Source organism: Pinus tabuliformis, chromosome 5_1, assembly GCF_031772625.1.
Source record: "Pinus tabuliformis cultivar Carrire ecotype Pingquan chromosome 5_1, CPIR1, whole genome shotgun sequence".
Taxonomy (NCBI): domain Eukaryota; kingdom Viridiplantae; phylum Streptophyta; class Pinopsida; order Pinales; family Pinaceae; genus Pinus; species Pinus tabuliformis.
The window spans coordinates 76,689,277-76,704,363 of record NC_142305.1 but is presented as its reverse complement, the minus strand read 5'-3'; positions in this window follow the sequence as shown (position 1 = coordinate 76,704,363).

Genomic DNA, 15,087 nt, shown 5'->3' with positions numbered 1-15,087 from the left:
ATTCTCTACCACCTGTCCCTGTTGAACTGAACATGCACTAACATGCTACTGAGTTAACTGATGTATTCATTAGTTGTATTATGAGTTAATAACTTGTGAATTAATTAATAACTAATTCACCCAACTCATCTCTAGTCTATTTTCCAGTTAGACTAAATACAACCAGTTTAACAAAGCTAAACTGAACACAACTCCATCAACTCCACCAAACTCAACTGATTGAGTTCTAACTGAAGTCATGCATGCAAAAACTCAATTGACTCATAAGAAAAGCGTATTTCCTTCTGACAGCTGCATGTGCCACCTCTGTAGCTCAAACTGAAGTGATCCAAGAGAATAAGATTAAGTTTATAGTCCAAATATTATTGTGAGATAATAATTTTTGACTTTTCTATTTTTGACAGCCAGTCTAAAAATAGACTTTGATCACTCACACTTTCATCAAAAATAGAAGTCCATCTATTTTTTCCCAACTTGATCAATCATCCATAAACAACAACCTGCAATCCATAGACATGATCCATATGTCTAAAAATAGACTTGCGCCAAAAATAGCCTGCGGACCCACTTAGTGAAGGCGACTCTTTTCACTAAGCTCCATCATCTTGTTTCAATCTCAACACTACCTCTCGACAAGATATGGATTAAGGAATTTAGACTTCTGTGATCCATAACTTGTTTAAATAATCTTCGGCAAAATCACATAATCAATCGTTTGTCGACGCGTTTCGAACCAACAAGTGTGGTTCATCGTCAGGACAAGATGAAGATCGAATCAGGCTTAGCTCGATTAAATAGGGTGTGCAGAGACTCCAACGGCTATAGGATAACGGCTAGTTTGACCTAATGAACCTGGTCAAACTACTCAAATAACAATTAATATTTCAAGAGATAGTTAAAATAGGTAAATGAAGGATTTTATTTGTTAATTCAAGGATAATATTAATATTTTAATTCTAATGGTCATTATATAATATATATTCAATATTATTCAATTATTATATAAATAAATTAATTTAAAATTAGATATATTAATAACATTACTAAGAGAATATTTTAATTATAATGGTCATTATATATATTATTTAATTGCTTTATTACTATTATATTACTAAATAATTATTATTAATAATATATTTATTAATAATAAAAGATATATAATTGAATTCATTTGTTAGTTTAATATGATTTCAATTATCTACATGGTCATCATATAATATTGATTTATTATTATTCAATTTCTATCTAATTATTATGTAATAATGCGGTACTATTTATAATTTAGTTACAATGGATAATTGGTAATAATTTCTTAATGGCCCTTAGTAGGTTAGTTTTTTATTATTTAAATATAATGGTAATTAAACCTATAATAAATGCTTATTGAATAATCTATAACTACTCACTAACTAAACAGTTTCTTATCCTAAGTAACAGCCAAAATTAAGGACCTTATCCTTAATTTTCGCTGTTACTTAGGATAAGAAACTGTTTAGTTAGTGAGTAGTTATAGATTATTCAATAAGCATTTATTATAGGTTTAATTACCATTATATTTAAATAATAAAAAACTAACCTACTAAGGGCCATTAAGAAATTATTACCAATTATCCATTGTAACTAAATTATAAATAGTACCGCATTATTACATAATAATTAGATAGAAATTGAATAATAATAAATCAATATTATATGATGACCATGTAGATAATTGAAATCATATTAAACTAACAAATGAATTCAATTATATATCTTTTATTATTAATAAATATATTATTAATAATAATTATTTAGTAATATAATAGTAATAAAGCAATTAAATAATATATATAATGACCATTATAATTAAAATATTCTCTTAGTAATGTTATTAATATATCTAATTTTAAATTAATTTATTTATATAATAATTGAATAATATTGAATATATATTATATAATGACCATTAGAATTAAAATATTAATATTATCCTTGAATTAACAAATAAAATCCTTCATTTACCTATTTTAACTATCTCTTGAAATATTAATTGTTATTTGAGTAGTTTGACCAGGTTCATTAGGTCAAACTAGCCGTTATCCTATAGCCGTTGGAGTCTCTGCACACCCTATTTAATCGAGCTAAGCCTGATTCGATCTTCATCTTGTCCTGACGATGAACCACACTTGTTGGTTCGAAACGCGTCGACAAACGATTGATTATGTGATTTTGCCGAAGATTATTTAAACAAGATATGGATTATCAGCAACCCCTATCCTGCCTCGGTGGTACTCGAATTTTCTCCTGGTGAGAGCCTTCGTCAGAATATCAGCATCTTGATCCTCCGTTGGAATGTATGAAAGTAACATGATCCTCCGCTGCACACAATCTCTGATATGATGGTACCTGATGTCAATATGTTTAGATCTATCATGAAATACAGGATTAGCCGAGAGTTTAATGCAACTCTGGTTATCACAGTAAATCACAGTAGGATCCAAATGAGAACCGAATAAACCAACTAGGATCTTCCTCATCCATATAGCCTCGCATGCAGCCAAACTTGCTGCCATATACTCAGCCTCCGCTGAACTGAGTGCCACAGATCTTTGTTTCCTGCTGTACCAAGAAATTACTGTCGATCCAATACTGAAGACCCCTCCTGATGTGCTCTTTCTGTCCGTTGGGCTCCCTGCCCAATCTGCATCCGTGCAGCCACATAGCTTCACCTCATCCTCCTGTTTGTACCACAAACCATATCCCAATGTGCCTCTCAAGTAGCGCAATACATGCTTGCCCGCCTTCCAGAAGAGCTTGGTAGGCTTAACCATAGCTTGTGAAAGCTGGTTAACTGCATAGCATATATCAGGTCGTGTATTGACCAAATACATCAGCGACCCCACCAACTGTCAATAAATAGTGGCATCCACTTCTTCTCCTGAAGTGGCATCCTCCTTCCTCCAACCTCCAGGAAGAGGAGTATCAACAGGCTTGCAGCCATGCATGTTGAACTTCTCCAGTATCTCCCGAGCATACTTGCCCTGAGAAACAAACAGTCCACCACTGCACTGCCATATTTCCAATCCCAGGAAATAGTGAAGGAGGTCCAAATCCTTCATCTCAAACTCTGTAGCAAGATCCTTCTTGCATGACAGTATCAACAGCTCATCACCCGTTAGAATCAAATCATCAACATACAGTACAATGATAAGCAACTTACCCTCCACCACAATCTAGTATAGGTTCGGATCCGCCTCGCTCTTGGAGAATCCAAGTCCTGTGAAATAGCTGTCTATCCGTGTGTACCAAGCACGTGGTGCTTGCTTCAACCCATACAACGCTCTCTTGAGCCTGCACACATGCGACTCACTGCTGAAGACTTCAAAGCCTTCGGGTTGCTCAATGTACACCTCCTCCTCAATGACTCCGTTGAGGAACGCAGTCTTCACATCCATCTGATGAATGTGCCATCCCATCTGCGCTGAGAGAGCAAGAATCGTCCGTATGGAAGAATACCTTGCGACAGGTGCAAAGGTCTCCTCATAATCGATCCCCTCAATCTGTGAAAAGCCTCGGGCAACAAATCTTGCCTTGTACTTCTCCACACTCCTGTCAGCTGCCTGCTTAACTTTGTAGATCCATCTCGAACCCACCACTGATTTCCCTTCCGGTCTAGGAACAATCTCCCATGCACTGTTTCTGACAATAGAATCATACTCTTCCACCATGGCGTCTACCCATTCGGGATCCTCCACATCTTCCTCAAAAGAGGATGGCTCAATCACAACACACTTGCTCATAAGAGCCATGTATCCAGTGTACCGATCAGGTGACTGTCTCTGCCTGCGTTGGGCTGTAGGTGGTCCTACAACTTTCTCTGCATCTTGAGCCAATCGCTCAGCTTCTGTCAAGCGCTTTCGCCCTCTAATGGTTGGCGCTGCATGAGTGGTCTCTTCCACTCCATGAACCTCGTCCTGTGGCTGATCCACGTCCTGAAGCTCATCCTTAGGAACTAATAGCTCCTCATCTGCATGCAAGTGTATCTCCCTCTCAAGCGAACACTTCATGGCTTTCTCCTCCTGAAATTTTATATCCCGTCGCACAACAATTTTACCACTGTCTGGCAAATACACACGATAGTTGTGGGGCGTATCAGTGTACCCCACAAATATCCCAACCTCTGCGGTCGGCTCCAACTTCTTCCTGGCATCCTTCGTCACATGCATGTAAATGTTAGCACCAAAAATCCTCAAATGGGAAAGATCAGGCTTCTTACCAGAATAAGTCTCCTCAGGTGTACTCATGCCAAGTATCCTATGAGGACAACGGTTCTGCACATAAACTGCTGTATTGCATGCTTCTGCCCACAAGTGAAGGGGTAGGCCCTGATCATGCAACATTGCCCGTGCAACACCCAAAATCATTCTGTTCTTCCGCTCAGCTACCCCGTTCTGCTGTGGGTTATGGGGAGCTATGAGCTCTCTACGAATCCCTTCTGTCTTGCAGAAATCCTTGAACTCGTCCGAGATGTATTCACCACCATTATTGCTCCTAAGAGCCTTCACCTTCTTCCCCAACTCCTTCTCGACTAGTGCTTTGAATTCACAGAACTTTGAATATGTCTCGCTCTTCTTCTGCATGAAGAATATCCAGCACTTACGAGAGAAATCATCAACAAAAATCACATAATACCTGTGTTTTGCTGTCGAAGCAACTGAGAAAGGTCCACACACGTCTGTGTGAATTCTCTCAAGGATCGTCGTGGCGCGACTATCCTTCTCGTGAAATGTGGCTTTCACAAACTTCCCCAAAGTACACCCCTTGCACTGATCTGACTGCGCAAGTGTGCCTTTAGGAAGCCCTATAGTGATCTGTTGCAGTATCTTCAAAGCTCCATGGTGAAGGTGACCCAATCTCCTGTGCCACAACTCGCCATCATCCCGGCTCACCAATCCTTCTGCCTTACCTGCCATTGCTGCGCATCCATCTACATGCAACTGATAAAGGTTCCTCACTCGAACCCCTATCTTCCGGGTCTCACCAGTTGTCTTGCTGCACAGGAAGGCATTTTCCTCGCTAAAAACAACATCATACCCCTTGTCTTCTAACATCGCCACTGAGATGAGATTCTTCTTCAATCCTGGAACATGCATGACTTCCTTCAATACTAAGGATTTACCAGACTCCCTCTCAAAGGAAATGGTACCGATACCGGTCGCACCGTATCTACCATCATCGTCCATCTCGATGTGCACTCCAAGATCTTTGTCCTCCAGATCAGAGAACAAATATCTATCTCCCGTCATGTGAAAAGACGCACCACTGTCCAAGAACCACACTGATCCCATCACACTTGAAACCAAACATGCGATCAATGAAAAATCAAGCTCAAACTGAGAAGCTAAGGCCTCTCCCCCTGCAGATCCAACAGCTTGCTTGTTCTTCTTCTTCTGCGGACAATTTGTGGCATAGTGTCCATGCTGGTGACAGTGAAAACACTTCACATTGGACATGTCCTGCTTCTTACCTTTCGCACCGGAATGAGAAGCTTTCTTGTTCTTCCCTTTCTTTGCTTTGGCAATCAAAGCGCAATTCTCTTCATCAGATACCTTTGATGAAGATCCATTCTCAACTTTATTGTTTCTGAGTTTATCCTCGAGCGCCAGGTCGCTCTTGCTTTGGAATAACATTCACAATCCATTGAAAGACATTTCAACAATACTGCTGCAAATTCGAATTCCACCAGCAACCAACTCAACCGCTTCCGATCTAGAATTCGTGAGAACACAATATTTATCGTACAGAGATTGACTGTATGGGAATTCACCGGATATCTCACCTTCCAAAGGAAGGATGAATCCAGAGGCTAACTGGCCCGATTACAGACTCTGCCTGAAGAAATAGAATGTAAACACTTCCTGAATAGTAGATCTGATGATCAATCCTCGCTTGATATCCTGTAAAAATCTCTTCTACAAATCAAGCAGCTCTGATACCATGTAGAAATTTTGAATAATTTAACACATATTCAATGGAGATTATCCTGATCATGTACTATTGCGGAAAACATACACAATACATAAGCTCCTCTACGTTGATCATCAATATAGCAGCATCAATAACAATAAAACATCAAGAGCATTCACACATTAACACAGTATGTATCCCGGGGAAAGCATCTCGCTAAAAACCCCAACTATCTGTATATTAATGATTGAGTCATGTAACATTACACAGCATAATACTTCTCACAAGTATCTCCACCTCTGTTACACACAATACAGCTCAGATCTGATCTCCAAATCTCTTCCACTGCTTGCTTGCCTCCACTGCTCAATACCTGCTCAAGAACTGATGAGAATGGCTCACCAAACTCGTTTTTCACCTGCAAAATAGTCACTCACACTTTGTTGGACGTGAGCACAAGCTATAATGTGGGAAAATACGTGAGCAAACTCATTGGCATACTCAATCCCTTGATTGTGCAAGATCTGGTGCACAACTATAGTCACAACTGATAGCAATCTAATTCTCTACCACCTGTCCCTGTTGAACTGAACATGCACTGACATGCGACTGAGTTAACTGATGTATTCATTAGTTGTATTATGAGTTAATAACTTGTGAATTAATTAATAACTAATTCACCCAACTCATCTCTAGTCTATTTGCCAGTTAGACTAAATACAACCAGTTTAACAAAGCTAAACTGAACACAACTCCATCAACTCCACAATCAACTCCACCAAACTCAACTGATTGAGTTCTAACTGAAGTCATGCATGCAACAACTCAACTGACTCATAAGAAAAGCATATTTCCTTCTGACAGCTGCATGTGCCACCTATGTAGCTCAAACTGAAGTGCTCCAAGAGAATAAGATTAAGTTTATAGTCCAAATATTATTGTGAGATAATAATATTTGACTTTTCTATTTTTGACAGCCAGTCTAAAAATAGACTTTGATCACTCACACTGTGATCACTCACACTTTCATCAAAAATAGAAGTCCATCTATTTTTTCCCAACTTGATCAATCATCCATAAACAGCAACCTGCAATCCATAGACATGATCCATATGTCTAAAAATAGACATAGTCTAAAAATAGACTTGCACCAAAAATAGCCTGCGGGCCCACTTAGTGAAGGCGACTCTTTTCACTAAGCTCCATCATCTTGTTGCAATCTCAACAGATGCTTTCACAATTGGAGTTGGTTCATGTTGAGGTTGCGGTGGAACTGGTGCATTGACAGGGGTCGTAGGGATTGGTTGAACCATGGTCAAAGCATGATACGGTCTTAGCTGACTAGACAGAGTGTTCATAGGGGGATCAACCTACCACATTGGGATCCCCAACGTCATATTAGATAGGACCAACAAAGCCATGATAGGGACAAAAAATATTCCTAGAGGAGGAAACAAGAAAGGTATCTTTCCTGCAGGGTAATGTCCTGGCAGAACAACTCCTGGATGATTGAGACCTGGAGGAATAGTTATTGGTGGGAACAAAGGAGAGGCACCCACAAAAGGAGGAGGTCCTAGGAGGTGGATTCAAATGGCTCGGCTGAGATGGTAACATTAGGGTAAGAGGGGACACTCATGAGTATAATGACCATGTACACCACAACATGCATAAGGCTTGTTCATACGAATAACTTTGTTTTTCTTGGGTTGTTCTCTCTGTTGCTGGTTGTTGGTGTTAGGCTGGTTCCCCTGGGGTTCATTAGGTTGATTACCTTGGTTACCCTAGTTTCCCTTGTTACTTTCCCCCTTATTCTTTTTCTTCAAATTTTGGGGATTGGTCGCACTCTGCTGTGCAAACACTTGACCCTAAGGGGGTGGCGACTGTTGGGGCTAAGGATGCATGGGAGGCTACGACGCTAATGCCTGAGGGGATGGAGCGCTCGACGATGCATAAGTATAAGATGGTGAAGGGAAAATGGTTTGGTAGACAGGTTGAGCACTAGCTTGCCCTGACATTTGCTGATGTGGTTGGGTAAATGCGTAAGAGGTGCCATTAGAGGAAATTTCATCCTAAAAGTGCCCATGAAATTTTCACATAATTTCCATGTCTTAAAATGTTAACCAATCAAAATCCTTTAAATTTAAAAAGAGGTACATGTCCTAAATAATTTTTAATTGGTTAATCTTGGTATTTGTGTCAAATTTATTATTAATTTTGGTATATGTGAAATATTTTATTATTAATTTGGGTATTGGTGAAATATTTTATTAATAATATTTACCTATCTTAACGATATGACTTAGAATATCTAAAAACAAATAATGCAATGTAAATCTTGATATTAGTGAAAAATATAAATTAAAAATGGGGGCCCATTTGACATTAATAACCATGCCCAAAAAACGTAAAAAGAAACAGTTAAATACAAAATATAAATTAGACACTTATAGTTAAAAATAAAATATAATTAAAGTTAAAAGGTAGTTAAAAATAAAATATAAAGGACAAATTATGAGATTCCACCAAAAATATAAAATATATAGTTAAATATAAAATTGTTAAATAGTTAAATATAATTATAAATAAAATAGGTAAATAGTTAAATATAAAATAATTAAAAATATATTTAAAGAAAGGCAAATTACCGGATTCTGGCAAAAAAATATAAAATATAAAATTAAATATAAAATAGTTAGAAAACATATTCCAAAAAAAGTAACCAAAAATATAAAATATTTAATAATAGAGTTTAGGCTTCTGTGATCCATATCAAGTTAGAGAAAGATTTCGGCGAAAATCACATGGAATGTCATTTGTCGACGCGTTTCGAACCAACCAGTGTGGTTCATCGTCAGGACAAGTTGAAGAACCAGATCCAGCTTAGCATGTTATATAGACCGAGCAGAGCCTCCAACGGCTAGTTTGACCAACCGTTAATATTGACTAATGGACCAGGGTAAAAATAGTTTATTAATAAATATTTAAAAATTTTAGGTCAACTATTATTAAATATTAAAAATTAAAGGTCAACTATTATTTTTTAAAGACAATTAGTTACAACGGACCGCTTCTATGAATAAATTAAGAGTTAAAAGTGAATAAAATAACTAAGTGAATAAAATAAAACAAATTAAATAAATAAATAAATACAAAAACACGAAATAAATAAAATAATAAAAATAAAATAAATAAAAATAAATAAATAAAATAAAAATAAAATAAAATAATAATAATTAAAATAATAAATAATTAAAAATTAAATAACTAAATGGGAGTAAGAGTAAATTGTGAATAAACAAACAAATAAATGAATAAATGAATGGATAAAATGAATAAAAATAATAAAAATGAAATAAGAAAAAACATAATATAAATAAATTAAAAATAAGAAAAAATAATAAATAAATAAATAAACATAAAAATAAAAATAAAATAAAAATAATAACTAAATCAATAAATAATAATAATAATAATAATAATAATAATAATCATAGATAAATCAATAATTAAAATAAAAGATAATAACTAAATAAAATAAAAATAAAAGGAAAATTGGATGTATAGAGTAATGTATAAAGTTAAAAAATATTTTAAAAATTGTGTGTAAAAGAGAAAAATAGAGGATGATAGATTCGAAATATAAGCCGAAAGGAAATTAGTTACACGGAGGCCCCTGAATAAAATAATGAATAAAAATAATAGGAGAGGCGATTAGAAAATATAAATAAATAAGCAAATCAATAAGATAATAATAACAATAATAAAATAAATAAATAAGCGAAAATAACAATAAAAGAAACCAAAAACCAAAGAGGACGAAAAAACGACTAGGAGGAGAGGGCAGGGACCCAACACCTACTCACTTTCCAACCATCATCTCTATTGAGATTGCTTGGTCTCTAAATATTTTTTAACTTTATACATTACTCTATACATCCAATTTTCCTTTTATTTTTATTTTATTTAGTTATTATCTTTTATTTTAATTATTGATTTATCTATGATTATTATTATTATTATTTTTTTTTTTTTTTTATCGATAAAGACTAATTCTATTAAGTAGAAAATATAGTACAATCAGGAGAAGCAAGAGACCGGCAGACCGGAAATGATGTATCCATCAACCTCGGTCCCGGAGAAAAGATTCAAACTCATGGCTACAGCAGATGACTTGAAATCACAGTCATACTAACTGACCTTTACCCCATAGGGGTAGAAACTACAACACATTGTTTTTTCCCTTTCTTTTTGTTGACTTTTGTCCAGCCATCCTGGGGAGGATGAGCTAAGACAACTTGAAGACTGGAATTCTCTGTCATCGGGAATTCCTTTTCTGATTCGGAGGAGGTCTCATGGGCGCGTTTCTGCGAGATTGCTATATCCTGGGTGTGTCCCATAGTGTCCATGGGAGGATCCATCGGCTGAGGCGCCTGATCCGGTTCTGAATCGCTTTCCCCGTCCTTCGACCCTGGGGAGCTGGAGCTCCCAGTTGGCGGTGGAGGGCAGGGAGCCCAACGCTTGGGTTTGGTTTTTGCGGAGAATCCCTTTTTCGATCTTGCTGTCAGCGCTGGGCATGAGTTCTGTAGGTGCCCTGTTAGGTGACAATGGCGGCACCGAAAGGCAGTGTTTTCATAGTCTAGAAGCTGAGTCCAAACAGTGTTTTTGATCTTGGGATTGATTTGTTCTGGCAATCCCTTGCTTAAATTTAGCTCCACACAAATTCTGGCATATGTGTAGAGACCTTGCCGTTCCCTCTTGTAATCTCCCATTAAGAAACAACCCAAAGTGTTGCCTATTTGCCTGTAGACCTCTGTGCGCCACAGGTGAATTGGGAGATTTGGAAGTCTAATCCAGACAGGGGCTTTAGTGATAACTGCAGAAGCTGGATCAAAGTCTGGGAACCATGGGGTTAAGAAGAGGCCTGCCGAACCCATGAACCAAGGGCCTTCTTCTAAGGCCTCTTCGTAGTTCTCGAGATTGTCGAACAGCACTATAAAATATCCCTTTGCACAGAAGTAAATCTTGCAGTGGTGAGTCCAGTTTTCCTTGATCCAGTCATAAAGATCCTTTGAGCGTGGCCAGAGCCCATTGAATCTGCAGATGATGGCCCTTTCAGCGAATTGTTGGGTGTCGTCTGCCAGGTCAGGGTAAGAGATCTCAACAGAGGGGACCTCTTCCGATTTGTCAACCAGAAAAGGCTTGGGTGGAGCCTGAACTAGTGGATCTGTCTTTTCAGGCTTCTTAGCATGGACTGCATCTTTATATGAAAATGCCTTAGCTGAGGATGACTCTCCAGCAGCTCCTCCCCTCAAGCGAAGGGTTAAAATAATGGTTGCATCTTTCTTAATGCCGTAAAAAGAAATAGGATAGGGATCCTCAAGTTGTTTACCTTCGTGGAGAAGCCGTTGAGCTGCAGAGGGGATCCCCAGTTTGATGCTCAGTGTATGCTTGAGATTCTGCACTAGATCCGTCTGGCTTACCCATTGTAGCATAGTTTTGCCTGTAATGAGCTTGATTTGTACCTGGAATGAGGAGGAAAAGTCCATATGCCTCTTTCCCCTGCAGATCTATGTATAGAGGCGGCATGCGTGATGATTGGTTTTCATTTCCTGGATTTGCCTCATGGGCGGAAGAGGCTTACAGCCAATCGGTGCAGGCCTTTCCTTCCCAACAGCCAAGATCAGAGGATAAGCTGCGTGGGGTTCTGCTTGAACGCCATTGGCTGCTGCGCCGGCAATCTGAGGATGGCTCCATAAGCGCGTTGTGGAAGCAGGGGACTGAGGCCGTGCTACCCCAGAGCTCTCTGCAGAGAGATCCGCGCGAGCATTCGTGTTTGCCGCACCGACATTCTTGGTCTGAGCATCTTGCATGTCTGCGGAGAGGGAAAAATCCCTTGACCTGTGCATGAGTTTCTCGAGTCCATCCGCAGCAGGAGCGATCAAAGATTCGATGGCGGCCGAGGGCATGGAGGCGGCAGAGCTAGGGTTCATCCTCGGAGCTGTCAATAAGTTCTTATTATTATTATTTATTGATTTAGTTATTATTTTTATTTTATTTTTATTTTTATGTTTATTTATTTATTTATTATTTTTTCTTATTTTTAATTTATTTATATTATGTTTTTTCTTATTTCATTTTTATTATTTTTATTCATTTTATCCATTCATTTATTCATTTATTTATTTGTTTATTCACAATTTACTCTTACTCCCATTTAGTTATTTAATTTTTAATTATTTATTATTTTAATTATTAATATTTTATTTTATTTTTTATTTATTTTTATTTATTTTATTTTTATTATTTTATTTATTTCGTGTTTTTGTATTTATTTAATTTGTTTTATTTTATTCACTTTTAACTCTTAATTTATTCATAGAAGCGGTCCGTTGTAACTAATTGTCTTTAAAAAATAATAGTTGACCTTTAATTTTTAATATTTAATAATAGTTGACCTAAAATTTTTAAATATTTATTAATAAACTATTTTTACCCTGGTCCATTAGTCAATATTAACGGTTGGTCAAACTAGCCGTTGGAGGCTCTGCTCGGTCTATATAACATGCTAAGCTGGATCTAGTTCTTCAACTTGTCCTGACGATGAACCACACTCGTTGGTTCGAAACGCGTCGACAAATGACATTCCATGTGATTTTCGCCGAAATCTTTCTGTAACTATAAATATTTAGTTAAATATAAAATAGTTAAATAGTAAATATAACTAAATATAAAATAGTTAAATAGTTAAAAAAAGTAAAATATAAAATAGTTAAAAATGTATTTTAAAAAGGACAAATTACTAGATTTCCACCAAAAATATATAATATATACTTAAATATAAAATAATTAAATATTAAATATTAAAATGAGATTAATGCTAAAGACATTATCAAAATAAATATTAAATAGTTAAATAGTTAAAAAATAGTCAAATATAAAATAGTTAAACAGTTAAAAAAATGTATTCTAGAAAGGACAAATTACTGGATTCTGGCAAAAAAATATATTCTACGTGAAATTGTGGCTTCAGTAGACAATGTCATTAAAATAACACAAAAAAATTAGTTAAATATAAAAAATAGATGGATAATTAAATATAAATATAGACCGTTAGATTTAAATATAAAATATATATAGTTAGTTATTTTGATACAAGTGTCATATATATTGAGGGATTTCGTTTAAAAATAAAATAAATAATATATTAAAAAAATTGTTAAATCCTTTGCTCATAAATATTTTGGAACATAGATAAAAGTAAAGTAATATTAAAAAATTGTTTACATGGCATTTTTGATTAATTTCTTGGCTTTTCCTTAGGCAGCCACTTTTAGGCTGAAATTTCCTCTAATGTTTGTCCTGAATACACGTTGCTGGCAGGAGGGGCATAAGTGTTGGAGGAACTGGTGCCCCCCCGTGGATAGCCATAACTCTGCTGAGTATATGGCGAAAGATGTGAAATAGCTCCAACGATACCGTCGATGACGTGAGATGCTCCCAGTGCATTGGTACCACCAAGACGGGGGAGGTTTGGTATAACGGTATAGACATAACTGGATCGAGCATAAATCAAGTCATATCTCAGAGTAGTATGGAGAGCCTCTTCCTCTATCTAAGAAAAGTGAGATGCAACATCTTTGGCAATAGGCGCTAAAAGAGTCCTAAGAAACTAATCGAGGTAGACACGGTCTTCAAAGGGCGGAGCATGTCACGTGCGCTTCCTTCTACGCCATTCCTGGACATGATTAAAAAACGGGTGATAGAGGACTGATGGAATGTGGTTGAGAATTCCGTACCAGTGTCGTATCGCAGAGGTAACTGAAAATATGAGAGGAACACTTTAGGAAGCGTCGCAAAAGTGGAATGAGAGGCGACGGGCTCGTCTCCAGTGAGTGTGCGTTGGAACAAACGAAGACGAATGGAATCATCGGTGATGGAGTTGGATGAACATCACATATGGAAGGAGCGAACGCGATTGGTGGGGTCCTCTACAGAATTACCCTCAAACTTGGGAATGTCGGAGGGGAGCTTTTTTGGCATAGCTGGCCAACCAACATCGTGTTGTATAGGGTCGTTAATCAACTGGCTAAAATTTGGGAGGCTTAACCCAACCATGAAAGGTAGCATGGGAGCTACGAGAATGGTTCCTGAGATGGTTTCGCTATATGTGACTACCGGGGTAGAACCGGAGTCAAGACCAGGTTGGTTTCCTACACCTAGAGTGGGTCCTGACATGATGACGATATGTGGTGAGGGAAGCTCAGAATGAGATGAGGAATCAGATGGACCAGAAGAGTAGTCGATATGGGGACTCGGGGGACTATAAACTCAAGCCATGTGGGGAGGAGTAATATGCCCAAGCAGAAACTGGGGATAAAGGCCTAAGAGTCTCCATGAAAAACGCCTTGGTGGCATAATGGTTGTAAGACACAAGTGACATGGAAATGGTGAAGGGAGATCAACAAGATGTTTTTGTCTCTATGTGGGGAGACAAATTAATTAAGTTAAGTCTTGGCTTGGCGGTGTAAACCATATCCCCTTCGCTTAAGGTGTGCTTGTGTGTGTAAGTGTGTTTATTAATTAAGCCTAGATTGCATTTGAAAAAAGAAAAAGATTACTGCAATAAACTGAAATTAAAAACAGAAACTGAACAACAAATCAACTTTGTAAACCCCACCCAAACTATGTTTGCAAACACTGTGTTGGTTGGTGGCGAAATCAACTGAAAACACACGAAAATGGGTAAGATATCTAAGCGTCGATTTGACTAGGATCAAATGACACTATACTGCTAGAAAGTGGTGCAACAACAACAAAAAACCAGGGGGGAAAATCGTAGTAAAAAGATGGGATATGGGTGTGAAACCTAGGGAAAACAATGGGAACCTAAGGAAAATGACAAAACAAGGTTTAAGATGAAACTTTGGATGGAAACAACCTATCTTTGAAGATCTAAAATAGGAAGGTACAGATATGGAAAATATGGCTGAAAGCTCTGCAAAAACTCAGACTTCTTACTTAGCTAAAATCCTCCTATAAAGGTGGAATCGTACTAGAAGCCTTGAGGGGCTAAATTCCACTTCGACGAGCGAAATAGAGTAGATCAAGGCCTAAGTAGGGTAAGATAGTGGTCAACCAACC